Source organism: Siphateles boraxobius, unplaced genomic scaffold, assembly GCF_051911475.1.
Source record: "Siphateles boraxobius isolate OS27281-9 unplaced genomic scaffold, OSU_SipBor_1 22, whole genome shotgun sequence".
Classification (NCBI taxonomy): Eukaryota; Metazoa; Chordata; class Actinopteri; order Cypriniformes; family Leuciscidae; genus Siphateles; species Siphateles boraxobius.
The window spans coordinates 27,588,371-27,604,504 of record NW_027508833.1 but is presented as its reverse complement, the minus strand read 5'-3'; the positions used below and the strand labels follow the sequence as shown (position 1 = coordinate 27,604,504).

The window sequence follows — 16,134 nt, the reverse complement described above, 5'->3', positions numbered from 1 at the left end:
ACTAATAATTTAAGTTGAGTAAGAATACGTTTTTGTGATGATTTTGATCATTTTGTTTGATTCTATCAAACTGTATAGGCTGAGTATTGACATACATCTCACGATTTGATTAGTTACTGATTTATTCGAAAATATTTCAGGTAGGCTGCATGTAAAGCGAAAAGAGTTCTCTTTATAATATAGACAATAGGGACTCTCACTACTTACATTATTGTAAAAATAATAAATAATCTAGCGATTAATATTGAAGAAACTTGAGGGTTTTAAAATCCTAACGCAGAAATGAAAAATTTAGATGCTACAAATTGATAAGAGTTGCAACAGTTTTTCTCTAAATAATAGAGAATGTGTGATAGCTTTGACGGACCAGGTCCGAATATTCCCATGCAATCCGATTAAAGCTATCAATAGCCTACAGGCAAAAAGAAAATCTGGGTAATCATGAAAATCTGTAAAGTAATTAAAATCTTACAAAATATGATTAGGAAATTGGGTAAGATCATACAGAACACGCATAAAGATGAATAAATGCATGGGGATGTCTTAAACGACATCTGATGTTGTAATTTGTTAGTGCATGCATGGGTCCAATTCTTTTTGGCACTTTAAAGGTTGATTTTATAAACCAACAGAGATGTCTATGTCTCAGAAAAACAGCAGATTGCATTTTCTTCTTTGAAGTGATGCTTTGAACTGGAACGATTAAAGGGTTAGTTCTCCCAAAAATGAAAATTCTATCATTAATTACTCACCCTCATGTTGTTCCAAACCCGTAATATTTTTGTTCATCATCAGAACACAAATTAAGATATTTTTGATGAAATCCGATTGGCTCAGGGGGGCTACATTGACAGCTATTTAATTAACACTTTGAAGGTCCAGAAATGTAGGAAAGACATTGTTAAAATAGTCCATGTGACTACTACAGTGGTTCAACCTTAAATTTATGAAGCGACGAGAATACTTTTTGTGCACCAAAAAAATAAAACAACGACTTTATTCAACAATTTCTTCTCTTCCGTATCAGTCTTGATGCATGTGTGTGAGGTGTTGATGACGCAGGAGCAGGCATTCTGACATTTGACCCGGAAACACAGGGCTGTGTTTACAAGCAGAGGAAGATGCACGCTCAGATCATCAGTGCCAAGCGATGCCTACTGAACAGGAGAGTATCTGCTGCATCGATTGCGATATCTACATGCCACACCTTCAAAAGTTTGGATAATTCAGAAGATGAGACGACACATGTATATCTCGCTGTATAACAGAGGATCACGGCTTTCCACACGCAAGCGTTGTGGTGTTCTCGTGAACGCGCGTCAGAGACTGATATGGAAGAGAAGAAATTTGCTGAATAAAGCAAGGGGGTAATCCATCAGCCAGAAACTGAAGCCTCACGGGGGCCGCCATTGTAGCAGACCAACACCTGCTGTTAGCATTCCATTGACTCCCATTCATTTTGGCGTCACTTTGACAGCGAATAACTTTACATCTGAGGCGTCTAAAGCCTTAATTTGTCCATTATTTATTTCTAAAGAAACACGACAATGTACAAAAGGCTCTTTTTATACATACTTTTATACATCTTTTTTTTTTTTGGGCGCACAAAAATTATTCTCGCTTCATAAAATTAAGGTTGAACCACTTTAGTCACATGGACTATTTTAACGATTTTTTTCCTACCTTTCTGGGTCTTCAAAGTGTTAATTAAATAGATTGTGAAAATGGTCTTGTGCAACAAAAATACAAACACTGCAAATGATTTTCACACGATGAATAGGCTATGTATAATTTAAAATACTTTTAAGTTGATTAATACTAATAAAAAGGGAGAGATGTGGTTGCAAATAATTTTACATCATGTAATGTAAAGCTTGCATGCAACAGACAACTGATCTAAGTGGTAAATTACTGTGTTATTTCAAATGTCACCTCGTATGAACTGAAAATGTCTCTCACCTGTTTACTCAACATCCTGCTATTTCTTAGAAACAGTCCCTCTGTCTTGTGGTCTAGAGAGTAAGAGATGTTTTTGTCTCCTTATATGGTATATAAATCTTCTTTCTCAAACATAACAGGAAAACAGCAGAGTGAGGTTAGTTGTGTATAAAAAGGCAGCCCTCATTATGCAAGGTTGCCCTTCGCTGCAGAAAATTCTGATGTCTGTATGTGAATGGCCTTCTTGCAAGAATAAAACTGAAGAAAGACATGGTTTGGTCTACCTGGTTTATTGCAACTCACCACAAATAACTGAATATTAAAATTTCCATTTTCGCTCTGGCGCGCTCCTCCTGCCATCCAGCTCCGTCTTGGTCCTCAGTTGCTTCGTCTCCATCTTCTGGTCCCCTGGCTCCACCTCGGTTGCTCTTTCTGCTGCTCTGCCCTGCCCTCCAGGACCTTCGTCATTGCCCGGTCCCTACAGTCCCTCGCCTCCACCTGGATCTCCACTCCAGCTGGCTTTGTCTCGTTCTGGCGTTCCCCTAGGGCCTAGATTCATCTGGTAAGGCTTCCCCATGGTTCCTCCATCCTTCAACTCTGCCTTGGGCCTGCGTCCTGGCCCTTCTACTGAGGGTTCCAACCTGGCTCCTCCTGACTTCATCTCCACCCTGGCCCTGCTTGTCCCATGTCCCTGCTCTGCATCCACCACTTAAGCCCCCTCCCTCCCTCCCTCCACAGTTGGACTAAAGTTTCAGCTTGGGGACGGGCCTTTCGGGAGGCGGGTGTAATGTAACGTGTATATTCTGTTTTGGTTTGTTTCTGTTCCATGCTTGTGTATGTTGACCTAGTTTCCTTGTGTGTGCCAGTTAGCCTAATTAAGTTCACCTGTTCATTTAGTTCCCTCGTTTACCTCTGTGTATTTAAGTCCTCAGTTTCCTTGGTTCAGTTGTCTGTTCTCCATCTTATGTTTGGATGTTTTGTTCCTGTGGTTCAGTATAGTATTGAGAGTGTACCCACATATCCTGAGGCCAGAGAACAAGAAAATAACTACATTAAACATGCTAAAGAAATGTGGTTATCCAGATCCAGGGGATTTTATTAAAACCAATATAAGATGAAAAAAGGAGGGAGAAAAAAAATCAAGCGAGAGGGTGCGTACTGTCCGTAAAAGCCATGTGGTCATTCCTTATGTGACTGGAATATCTGAGATTTTCAGAAGGATTTTCTCCAAGCATAGCATCCCTGTGTATTTTAAACCAATGACAAATGTCCGGTCCATCCAAAAGACCAGATTCCCAAACACCTGTTTTAGAAACTGTGCCACCCCGCTGTATGAAGAGATCGGTGTTCTCCACAGCAAGAGGAGTTACTTCCTGTGTTTTCAACTGAAGATGGTGTTTGGATCAATATCACTTTTATATAGACCAGTCATTTTTTTATTTTTACTTAAAGAGTTGTTAGAACATACATCGTTTGACTATCTCAAAGTTTTTGTACCTCCTTATCATTATGATATCAAATAATATGGATTAATCCTGCTCAAATGTTTACATCTCCCAGGCTCTTAATGTAGTGTGTTGCCTTGAGGATCAATGAGTGATATAAAGATTTTACTTTCATTATCTGTAATGAATGAGTCTTACCACAGCAAGAATGTCTAGCTGGTAGACTTTACCCTGTCCTTGTTTTGAGATTGTGACATTAGTCAAATGCACTGCAGCACTCAGATAAAACAATACGGCAATGAGATGATATCCATCCTAAAGAAAGCAAAATACAGAACAAAAGTGAGAACGAATGTCATGTCCAGGACTTTATTATTCATTGCCCTAAATAAACTATTAAAATGTCTAGGTCTACATTTGAATTAATGTTGGTATGAGAAACCAAACTTTGAACAAAAAAGTACTGTGGTGGAACCATGGTTCAGTAATGGTACCGTATGATAATATTGTGGTACTCCAGAGAATACAATAATATTACCATGCATGCTGTCTCCAAAACTATGTCCAAAAAATATGCTAAAACCATGAACTGATGTTTTATTACCAAGCCAGGCCAGATGCTGCTATGGTTTATGCCGCTTTGGTTTATGTCATGAAGAACCAGAAAGTGGTGATAAGGAAGAGGAAAGGGACACAAACATGACCCAGCCCTGAGGATTTCCTGGGTTCACATAGGTGGAGGCCATCAGGGTCCACACCAATCCACCAAACACCTGGAACAAACAAACATACAGTAAAACTAAACACAGTCAAAAACCCCATGTATATAAGACTACAAACAAAGTCATTCATTAATCATTTCAGTCGTATCTGACTCTTGATAATAACATGGGCCATCTCTTGACATACGCAAGACTGTCCATGAATTTTGTTGGTGATGATTTTTCTGGGGTAGGTCGCCAGGTCTTTCCCCGACCCTCCACATTACATGGTTTTGGACTCATACCCAAACACACATTTACATTCTTAATGTTTTTAGATTGTGGGGGAAACTGGAGCACCCAGAGGAAACCCACGCTGACACGGGGAGAACATGCAAACTCTAAACAGAAAGGACTCCTGGATTAGCTGGGGTTCAAACTGGGGACCTTCTTGTTATGAGGCGACAGCGCGACCTATAATATTAACAGAATTAAACAGCTGGCTACACAGCTAACAAAAATATATTCTACAGTTGTAATTGAAATTATTCAACCCCTATTGCAAATCAGGTTTATTGGCAACATTTACAGACTTTCAGCTGTTTGCAAAGAACAAATGTCATTTAAATAGCTCAACACAACACATTTTTCAAGTGGTTTCCCCAAATTCAACTGAAAATGCAACTTTTAATGACTGCTGCAGTCTCAAAATTATTCAATCCCCTCATGGCAAGCATCTTTAGTATTTAGTAGAACACCCTTTTGCTGTTATGACCTGCTGCAAATGAGATATATAACCAGACATCAGCTTCTGGCAGTGTTTTTGAGGAATCTTAGCCCATTCCTCATGAGCAATGGCCTCCAGTTCAGTTATTGGGTTTGCTTGCTGCAACAGCCCAGACCCGTCGCTATGGGCGGGCCATAGGGGGCCGGGCCCGCACCGAAAAATGCTTGTGCACTTGAGGCACAGATAATTTAATTTTAATTTAATTTTAATTTAATTTTAATTTAATTTTAATATTATCATAGTTGCTAATTTTGTGTTGCATTAATGTTGCATTCTTTATCATTAAAATATTAAAAATATAAAGAAACAATGGTGTGATTTAGTTTGACTGATGGGAATCTACACTGCAACAGCCTATCACGGCCTTACAAAAGTAACGTACGTGACATACAACTAAGCCGCTCAACAGTTACCCCGCATTTTTGAAAGCTGTTTCAAAACGAGTTTTCGCCGGCTTACTCGCTTCAGTTCCTTCCGAGTGGAATGATACTTTGATGTGGAGGTTCTGCTCAGAGAAACGCTTCCTCCCGCTGTACTGGGACTGGAGAGAGGACAGCGCTGCCTCCACTCAAAGTATCTGTGCGAGTGTATTTGCGTGCGTATGTATGTGTGTGTGTGTGTGTGTGTGTGTGTGTGTATACATACTGTAGGCTAATAATAATTGTGCCCCCCCCCATACATTTCATATGCCCCCCTTAAGACTGAGGTCTGGCGACGGGTCTGCAACCGCAACCTTCAAATCACACCAGAGATTTTCTACGGAGTTCAAGTCAGGTGACTGTGATGGCCAATGTAGAATCTTCCAGGACTTCTTCTGCAACCAAGCCTTGGTGGAATTTGAGGTATGCTTGGGATCATTGTCCTGTTGGATGTTCCAAGGACACCCAAGCTTTAGCTTCCTCACTGTCGGCATGACGTTTTCTCCTAGAATTTCTTGCCTTCCACACACTGCAGGTTTCCAGTGCCAGAGGAAGCAAAGCAGCCTCAGAGCATTACTGAGCACCACCATGCTTAACTGTGTAGGCAGTGTTCTTTTCAGCATATGCTTCATTCTTCTTCCTCCAGACATACCACTGATCCATTGGGCTGAAATGTTCGTTTTATTTCATCCCTCCACAGAACAGAATCCCAAAACGTCTGTGGCTTATTTATATGATTTTGAGTAAATGTTATCTTTTGGGTCAGTAGTGGTGTACGTCTTGGAGTTCTGTCATGTGTTAGGACACACCTTACTCTGCAAGCTGAAACCTCAGTGACTGGCGCCACCAAGTCTTGCTGCAGGTTTTAGGCAGTCACTCTAGGGTGTTTCTGAACTCGCCTTCTCAGAAATCTGGTTGCAGCCGTTGATATCTTCCTTTTTCTAGTCTGTCCAGAAAGTGTAACCACTTTTCCTTTAACTTTAAACGAACTACGCTTCCAAAGGTGTCTTTATGGGAACATTCAGTGCCTTCGCTATCTTTTTCTATCCTGTTCCTTGTTTGTGAAGGTGCAATGGTACATGCAATAATATCTTCTCTTAACTTTGTGGACCATTCTTTGTCATGTTTGACTGCATGTTGCAGATATGGCTATCACCAAACCTAGCCAGTTCAGGTATTTTATGTGTTCTAGCTCAAGCATACCTGGTGCAACTAATGAAGTCCTTGATTAGTTACATCAGGTGTGCTTGAGACAACCCCTGTTTTTTAGATTTTTGCTGTTGGGAGAGATTCTATTCAGGTGTTGAATCATTTTGAGACTTCAGAAGTCAATAAAAGTTGCATTTTCAGTTGAATTAGGGGAAACTACATGAAACATTTGTTGTGTTGTGCTATTTGAATTACTTTTGTTTGATTTGTTCATTGCAAACAGCTGAAAGTCTGTACATTTTGCCAATAAATCTAATTTACAATGGGGGTTGAATAATTTTGATTACAACTCTATATTGAACATATAAGCATTTAGCTAATGTTCCCATTAAGTTATGAAAAATTAATTTTGGTTCAAAGCATGCAGTTTTTCAAATGTTTTAATACAATTTTGAATAACATTTGAACAATTTAACAATGTTAAATATTTGAATAATATTTTTTTTACAGAAAACATTAAGGAAACTTTCCATTTTAGCATTTTGCAAACATTATGGAAACTTTTAAATAAGATTCTATGTTCTGCACAACGTATTAATACAATTTTTGTGCTTCTGGCTGATATTTAGAGAACATTATTAAAGACCAGACAAGTTTAAATTAACATTCTATTAACTTTACTGGAAGAATGTTCATAACTCTGAGAGAATCTTGCCAGAACATTTTCCAAAGTTCTGAGAATGTTTACTGTTTGCTTGGTACATTCAAGGTGTTAACGTTTTGTATAACAGTATTTTATAACAGATGTGAATCTTAAACTGTTCCATTCACACAGCAGCTTGTATGAACCATTTAAATATAATTTCCAGCGTCTCTGCCCTCATCATCCGGCTCTGGCAGGATACTTTTGTGAGTCCTGCTGCTGTTAGACATGGCAGGAATTTCTTATGAAATTATGTCACCTAATAGCTCCAAAATAAAGCAGCCAGAGATTTTTACTGGATAACTTTAGGAGAAAATGTTCTTCCTTCAATATGTACATCAAAAATCTGACACAAATTTTTGTGTGGATCTATCAGGTTATTCAAAAATACATAAAAGTGCAACTCACACACACATGCAAGCACACACACAATATATGTGCTGTAACTGTCTGGAGATTGTAGAGCAAAAAGTAAAGAAAAAAAATGCTGAAATACTTGTACAGTAAAAAGGGGGGGGGGGGGGGGGGGCGAATTAAAATGCTGATTTTTGTTTTGTTTTTGTTAAACACTAGTGGTTTTGCATAATCTTATTATTTATTTCATTCAGGTCCATATTCAGAATTAAGAAAATCATGAAGTGGTTACCAAATACCAGACAGTTGTGGGGCAAAATTGTTTTCTTAAAGTCATTTATTCTAGTCTAGTCTATAATAGGTTTCTAAATATTTCTTGAATTTTGATGAGTATTGCCTTTTTCTTGTGTGTTCATGGTTCACAAGAATGAGAGATTGTCATGTTACCTGTCCATATTGGCATCCATCTAATTTGGTTTCTACCAAATGGAGGATAATTTGCACCAAAATACCATAGAATAGTGTTTAATTGGACACATGGGAAGGTTTTTCTCCTCCCTTTTAAAAGTTCATATGCCTATTAATTTTGCCATCTTAACTTGGGACGGTTATAACTAAGGTTAGCTGCAGTTTATTATTTGAATTTAACATTGTTTTTCCCCTGCTGTTCACCAATAGACATGAGAAGCCCTGTAATAAAGCACAATGAGCTCTATAAACAAACAAGTTCCATCACCATGATTTCCATTACACGAGAGTAGATGTTAAAACTTTATGCTGATCTGTAATCGGCTTTCGCCAAGATAAGCACCAACTAAGACGTAGCTTTACAGTAACCTATGTTTCTCCATCCATTTACGCTTCTTTCCATATGGTGATGTGAATCTCCTTCTGTCTGGTGTTAATAGCTGCAGTGTATTTGCGCGTCAGCACACACAACGGCTGCAACCACAGTGCGGTCCCCCCATGACAACCGTCTGGATTGAGCTGAGTAAGTGACATCTCTAGGGTCTTCAAGTGGGCACCTTCCGTCCTCAGTGTTTCGTCGACTAGTCCACGACACCTCAAGAGGGCTCGACAGTGACTCTGGCGTCCCAGAATCACCCCCCTCCGTCCCCCACTCAACTCAGCTCAGCTTACTGACCCTTACATCCCTCTGCTGAGGTTGCTCCTTCCTCGTAGTTCACATGTGAGCTAACCACAATCTCTCACAATCTCTCCGCAACCCAACCCTACGCGCCAACCCATTTGACTAAGGCTGTTGAGCCCCACTGCCGTCGTTAAAGCAGGTCAGTGGCAACGGTTCTGTATGGCATACTACCGCAAAACAGAATATCTGTCCAAACACCAATCCTCATTCACGCAAAATACACAGGAATGTAATAACTGTAATTACTATGCAAACTATACAAATAAACCAACAGACTCTTCAAGTTCTTCAAGAATTCTTCGAACCCGTAGCGTGGCGGCCTGTACACAGCCAGACAGAATCTTTCCGTCAGATAAGTTGCTGCTTCAGATAAGTTCTTTACTGTTCTTTACTTTACTTTACGGCGCAACTCTTGGCCACTGAATCCAACGTCTCTGAGGAACCGGGTTGTGGAGTGTGCCACAAATCCTCGGCAACCCACTTCCACTGGATAAACCTCTCCATCCTCGCTGTTCTGCTTCAGTGGCCAGCTGAGCATACCGCAGTTTCTTCCTCTCATATGCCTCATCTACAGCATCCTCCCATGGCACTGTTAACTCTATGAGTTGAGCAATGCGTGCTGATCCAGACCACAAAACAATATCTGGTCGGAGTTTAGTGGTGGCGATCTCAGGTGGAAAAATAAGCCTTTGATCAAGATCAGCCAGCATTTTCAAGTCCCTAGCAGCTTCCAGTCGTCCTGGACGAGAATTGGTTAACACCTTTTCTTGGTGGTTGCTCGCCTGGGCGGAGGAATATTGTCTTCTGTGTATAATGTTTTGCAAGAACAGGTGGCAACTTATTGGTCATGTTACGCTTATGTTCCAATGCTAAAGCCAAACATCGGAGTACTTGGTCATGGCGCCAAGTAAACCGACCTTGGCTAAGAGCCACCTTACATCCTGTCAAAATGTGCCTTAATGTGGCAGGTGATGAACACAAAGGACAAGAGGGATCCTCTCCTACCCAGAGGTTTAGGTTCTGTGGTGATGGGAGAACATCATTATGTTGACCTGATAAGGAAACTGATCCTACTCTCTTCCATTGACCAGAGGTCTTGCCAGCCCATCTTGCGTTGTTCCACACTCTCCCATCTCATCCACTCTCCCTGCTTGGCCTGGGAAATGGCCTTTATACACCTCATTCTCTCCTCCTGCTTTCACACCTCGTTGACTACCAGCTTCCTCCTTCGAGCTGGGTTTTGCCATTTAGGAGGAGCTAAACTGAGCCCAAAACCCCCTCTTCCATGCTGTACCTGCCCTACGATATCACTAATTTGAAGGGCAGCCTTTGCCTCTTCCACGGATCATTTATTTCACTATAATGAATTTCTTTCTCAGTATTAAAAACTTATGTGTCTTACATTGCAACTGGGTTTAGTGCTAATAATGAAACTGATGTTTAGTCTTGACACAAATCCTTAGCTATCTGCTTCAGCAATTGTCAAAAACACAATACATGCCAAGTCTCTTGTTTCATGGTAGTTACATATAAGAAAATAAAATATAATTGGTCACAAGGTGTGTCACACAATAAAGTTTTATTAGCCAAGTTAATCCAAAATGTTTATAGGAAATAACTGCCTTGACTCACCTGACACATGAACTGAGACTTCATAAACATTTCCCTTATCCATACTGTCCCTCCCTATTCTGCAATATTTGCACTTCTCATTATTCAAACATGCTTTGCATTGAACACTTTATGTTGAGAAAAACTGGTCAGATTCAATCTCAGAAAAATAAACATTTTCTCCAAACTCAATGTTTCAACAACGAACAACAAAAACAAAATCTTCAGAAATTAAATGTAAAATGTTCCCTCATCAATGCATTTGCAGTATAATGTCCTTTTCTTGGTACCAATATATTACAGATAAGTCACGTACTGTAAGTGCAAGAATTGTTATGACATCATTAACTACAGGAAGTGAGATGTGGTTTTGATTGTATGTGTTAGTTCAGCTTTTGATTCTGCATGTTCTCACCAAATCAGTTTATTTCTCTAATTTGAGTGAATTGCAGCAGTAAGCGTTCGTGTGAATGTAAGTTTGTAGATTTGCATATCTTTGTGTATTTGTAAATCATGTATGCATGTGTGGACGAGTATCTGAGCAGCAGTGTTCAGTTTGAGATGGTGTACAAAATATATGAGCTCAAACTGATAACTAATGATTGTTTTTCCTCCAAGGTTACTAAAAGCTTATTACTAAACAAGTTGAACCGTTGACTTAAATGCACAATAGTAAAAATGCGAACATTTTGTAACCTAGTTTTTAACCAACAAGCTACATCACCTTCTGTTCTGTCTAGTAAAGACAAACCCTGTTTTTGTACCCCATTAAGACTAATTTGTTTAGCAATAGATTTAATACTAGAACACTCTGTGGTCATCTGAATTCATTTGATTACTGGCTGCCTCCCTCAATATCAGCTAAACCTTAAGCACTCATCTAGTCTGGTTATACCAAGAGGAGTGATGCCATAGCTGGCAAACATCCTCAACTTTGGCTTGACTAGGCATGCTCTCACACTCCCCATCAAGTCCTGATCCAGACCCCTCAGAATGTACATCTTAATGAATACTGGTATTACATTACATACTGGTACAAACTGGCCTGATGTAAAGCATCTACTGTACCTACCCAACCTCAGTTTGTGTATGGTAGTGTATGTAGTATGTATGCGATGTATTACATCGCAGTATGTAGACTTTGAATGCCACAGACTGTGTCTTCGCCTCCCTGAACTTTCTGACCACAGTCTTGACGGATGTGAAAGGAAGGCGAAACTACCTCATTGAAAAGAATGTTCAAGAGAAAATGGCAGAGGAGAGCAAGATCCATGGTGTGGAGCAGCTCGGCCACCGCCTCAGGGGAAAGACCCTGGCCCTAGGCTAGGTCCTACAACAGATTGGCCTGGTAAGCTTGCAACACAAAGTGTAACGCCGGTTTCACACTGCAAGTGTTAGCAGAGCGTAAGCAGCGCAGGAGCAGTGCGTACAGTGAGCGGAAGCAGGACACGCGCGTTTTGCTTTCACACTGGCAGCGTTTGACGCGCGCGGCTGAACCGCAGCGTCTGAATAGACAGAGTAGCCTACTGAGTAAGTTGGCATTGCTTTATTTCGTTTTCATATACATTTAAGAAAAAAGACTTGTCAAGAAGCTTATTTTATTAATATATTATATAACGTTTGGTTCATCTTTGTTTTTGTAGTTTGGGCAACAAGTTTGTTTTTGGACATTTGTTTTCTTTTTAAATTGATGAAGGACATTGATTGACTGTTTAAAACACAATAGATATCATCAATGCGATTTTTGGCTAAAGCTGCTATGTATTTTGGCCATGATCAATGCATTGTCACTTTAATTCAGCGTAAGCGGCACGGCAAAAATAGACTGGGCGCCGAAACTATCGCGGCACTGCTGCTCCTGCTCTGCTCCTGTTACGTGCTGCCGCGCCGCCTCTGCGTGCGGTGTGAATGCTCTAATCTGTTAACATGGGCTCCATAAAAAGAATACACGCTGCTTACGCTCTGCTAACACGTGCAGTGTGAAACCGGCGTAACGCTTACAGGCTTTGATGGCAGAGCCTGAGGGATCAATGTCGATGCCTATCCCACAGAGAGTTAGTTTGCCAGCATCTCTTAAACGGATCAATACATATCCGTGCTCATGCATCCCCTCTACAGTTGAGTAATTCGTGTGGGCTGAAAAAGGTGGATGCAGGACGAATATGGTTTCCTCCATGAGCTCTCTACCTCGCTGTGGAGATCCGGAAGAAACGGGTGACTCACTGAAGCGGGACGGTTATGTCCGGACAAAAATCCCTTATCTAACCGGCTGCAAGCAACTTCACATCTCTTGAGCCACCCCGTCAGATCTAATCTGTCTGAGGCACGGGGCATAACATCCAACAACTCTCATGCGGGGCAGGCAGGCTGAGAGGGTTCAACTACTTCTTCGCCCTCTACAGCCACATCCGGCTCTTCCTGGCTCTCAGCCAGCAGAGTGCTACCCGATGGATCAGAGGATGTAAGTTACAACAAATCGTCATTGAGCAGATCGCACTTATAAACCACTGAAAAACGAGAAATAGCCACACCTTTCTCTCGACCAGCTCCATCTGTGATCCCCAAACGAGAGCAGAGCTCTCACATTGCATTAAGCCCCCTTGAAGACTGAGTATGTATTTTCCTTGCCCAGTGTTTGTCATCAAGATTAATGCTGACACGGATGCACAAACTTCCTGAAACGCTTTGCACTACAATCCTCATGATGATCCCCTTATACATCACAAACAAACAGCACCTGAAGACGAAGAAGAGGATGACGTGTACTTTTATACTGAGGTTGCACCGGTAGATGCATCATGGGCTGTCGCCGGCCAACATCATTGTCGTGTTTAGACAGATGCTTCAGACACTGGTCACACTGGGTGCACGCATGTTCCCCATAGTGTCTTTTTAGACGCAGTGCAAGTTCCCATTTGAAAGGGAACTAAGCAGTAGCTTATTTATTCAAATGAAAAACCTTCAGATGTGAGCTGTCACAGGGAATTCTGGGAATGTCTGTTTATGGCTTTTTGCAGTAATTTATAAGATGATTTGTACTTTTTTTACTTCTGAAAACGGTACATTTAACAGTATTTTACTGTGAAATTAATTAAATGTCCTGTTAGATTTATTACAGTTTTTCCCATAGTAAGATTGGTTAAAAGAACTTACTATTAATCAATTAACAGGTTTTTACTAAAGCATTTTAGTCTTCTACTGTTAAAATTATGTTGACTCTATGCAACTATTAATGCAATTCCAAAAGATTGTTTAATCCACTTTAACTAGCAAGTTATCTAGATTTTCACAAGCAGAATTTTATACTACATTGATGCTCAGAGGGAAAACACATTTGGAGCGCCATGCATTTGAGTGAGCCCTTGAGCGACTTGAAAAAAAACAGAGCAAATAAAAGGAACTCCCTTCAGGGCCCTCTGTTTCAGCTAGAAAACATTTACTATGCGGAAACAATTCAGGTGAATGTTTAACCTTCAGATCCAGAGAGATCAGTTAACACAAGAGCAGCAGGCCTGTGCGTGTGTGTGTGTGTGTGTGTGTACATGGTAAATGTGTTTCACTGATATAATGTTAGGTTTCACTAGCTTTTGCAATTCCAGACTAAAGAGATACACATCAGCTGCTCAAGAGAGATTTGTCTGCAAACACGCACACACTTACAAACACTCTCTCTCTCTTTCCCCAGGGCGAGAGGCTGTGTGTCTGACAGATCGGATCTTACAGAAACTTTTGTCTGAGTGGCTGGCGGATCTTGTGTCTGATGAAGACACACATACACACATGGTTGCTCATGGGAACACTTGTAGCGTTGCACAGCTCCAAACAATACTTGTTTGTTTCTCTTCTGATCTGGTTACCTAAGGTAACAATGACATGAAATTTTTATGAACGATAATGGTTTTCTTTTGCTTCCCGTGGTAGCCATGGTTCACCATCACTTTTGTGTAAATATTAATAGGACTTTCAAACGATTAAAAAACTAAATTGAATTAATTACAATATGCTGACAGATATTGTGAAGGTATTTTAAGACATTACTTTGACACATAAAAACACTGAATAGATACAGGCTCCATTACTACAGGCTGCACTCCTGCATTCCACTGGGGCTTATTTTTTCAGTTTTTGAGATATGGAAGCCTGTTGTCTGTTGTGAGATAAAATGTAAAATAAGATAGAAAGTCAGAATGTGAGTATTAAAGTCCAAAATGCAAGATATAACGAGAAATTACAGTTTGTTACAGTGTTTATTCATTTTGTCATGTTTCTGGTTTGTGGTTTCTCTGTCTTTGGTCTTTTATTCAGTTTGTGCCTTGTTAGTTGTAGTCTGTTATCCTAGTCATGTCATTATTAGGTCCCTTGTTTCAGGTGTGTTGTCTTGTTAGGTTGTATGGTCCCGCTCGGTGTTCTGATTTGCCCCAGCTGTGTCTTGTTCCCTCATCCCGTCTGTGTATTTAAATCCTGTCTGCTCTTTTGTTCGTGGTCAGTTATTGAATGTATGTTTAATGTGCGTACCACTAGTATCTTGTCTGTTCTGAACCCGTAATTAAAGTCAACTGCTGCATTTAGATCCGCCTACTGCCTTTGCTTCCACGCAAATTCGTAACAGAATAACTGACCCCCTAGGATCTAGCAGCCATGCCAACCTGGAGTCCTGATGTCCAGATCCTCCGTCTTCGCCAGGAGAATCGCGCCATCGAGGATTATGTCGCAGAATTCCTCGAGCTGGCATATCTCGCGCAAATGAACACCCACGGCTTGAAGATCTTCTTCCGCGGAGGATTATCGGAACCACTCCGGTCTCTGATGCCCGAACCTGGTCCTCACGGATCTTTAGAATGGTACGTTGACCTGGCCCTGTTGTGGAGCGGTTCCCCGTTTACTGTGGGCGTGGAGGAGAAGCTGCGAGAGCCTGCGCTTAACGTCAGCCCGGTCGCGCCCGCGCTTCACTTCAGCTGCTCAGCCGAGACCACGCTCCACGAGCCTGCGCTTCACGAGAACCGAGTCGAGCCCGCTTTCCACGACATGCCTGAGCTTCTTCCTGCCGAGACCGACATGCCTGAGCTTCTTCCTGCCGAGATCGACATGCCTGAGGCTGAGCTTCTGTCTTCCGAACCCGCAAGTCGCTTCAGCCTCGACGAACCAAGTGAGTCAAGTGAGTCAAGTGCCGCCGAGTCAGGTGAGACCGCGCTTCCCGAGTCAAGCGAGTCAATTGCCGCCGAGTCAAGTGAGACCGCGCTTCCCGAGTCAAGCGAGTCAATTGCCGCCGAGTCAAGTGCCGCCGAGTCAAGTGAGTCAAGCGCCGCCGAGTCAAGTGAGTCAAGCGCCGCCGGGTCAAGTGAATCAAGTTCGGAGTCAAGTTCCGAGTCAAGTGAATCAAGTTCTGAGTCAAGTTCCGAGTCAAGTGAGTCAAGTTCCGAGTCAAGTGAGTCAAGTTCCGAGTCAAGTGAGTCAAGTGAATCAAGTGCCAAGTCAAGTGAATCAAGTGCCAAGTCAAGTGAATCAAGTGCCAAGTCAAGTGAATCAAGTGCCAAGTCAAGTGAATCAAGTGCCAAGTCAAGTGAATCAAGTGCCAAGTCAAGTGAATCAAGTGCCAAGTCAAGTGAATCAAGTGCCAAGTCAAGTGAATCAAGTGCCGAGTCAAGTGAATCAAGTGCCGAGTCAAGTGAGTCTACCGAGTCGGGTGAGTCTACCGAGTCTACCGAGTCAAGCGAGTCTACCGAGTCAAGCGAGTCTACCGAGTCAAGCGAGTCTGCCGAGTCAAGCGAGTCTGCCGAGTCAAGCGAGTCTGCCGAGTCAAGCGAGTCTGCCGAGTCAAGTACGTCCAGTAGTGAATCAAGCCCAGTGAAGCGTCGTCGCAGAAGGAGGAAGAGGACT

At 41.5% G+C, this 16,134-nt stretch overlaps 1 long non-coding RNA gene across 1 annotated transcript; it reads right to left on the bottom strand.

The window, feature by feature from the left end:
• Window positions 1-3,579: 3,579 nt before the first annotated feature.
• On the bottom strand, window positions 3,580-14,480 carry LOC143746409 (uncharacterized). Its single transcript, XR_013206539.1, has 3 exons — window positions 14,038-14,480; window positions 3,988-4,156; window positions 3,580-3,698 (listed from the first exon to the last, which is right to left on the bottom strand). It is a non-coding gene; the product is annotated as an uncharacterized LOC143746409 (long non-coding RNA).
• Window positions 14,481-16,134: the final 1,654 nt, after the last annotated feature.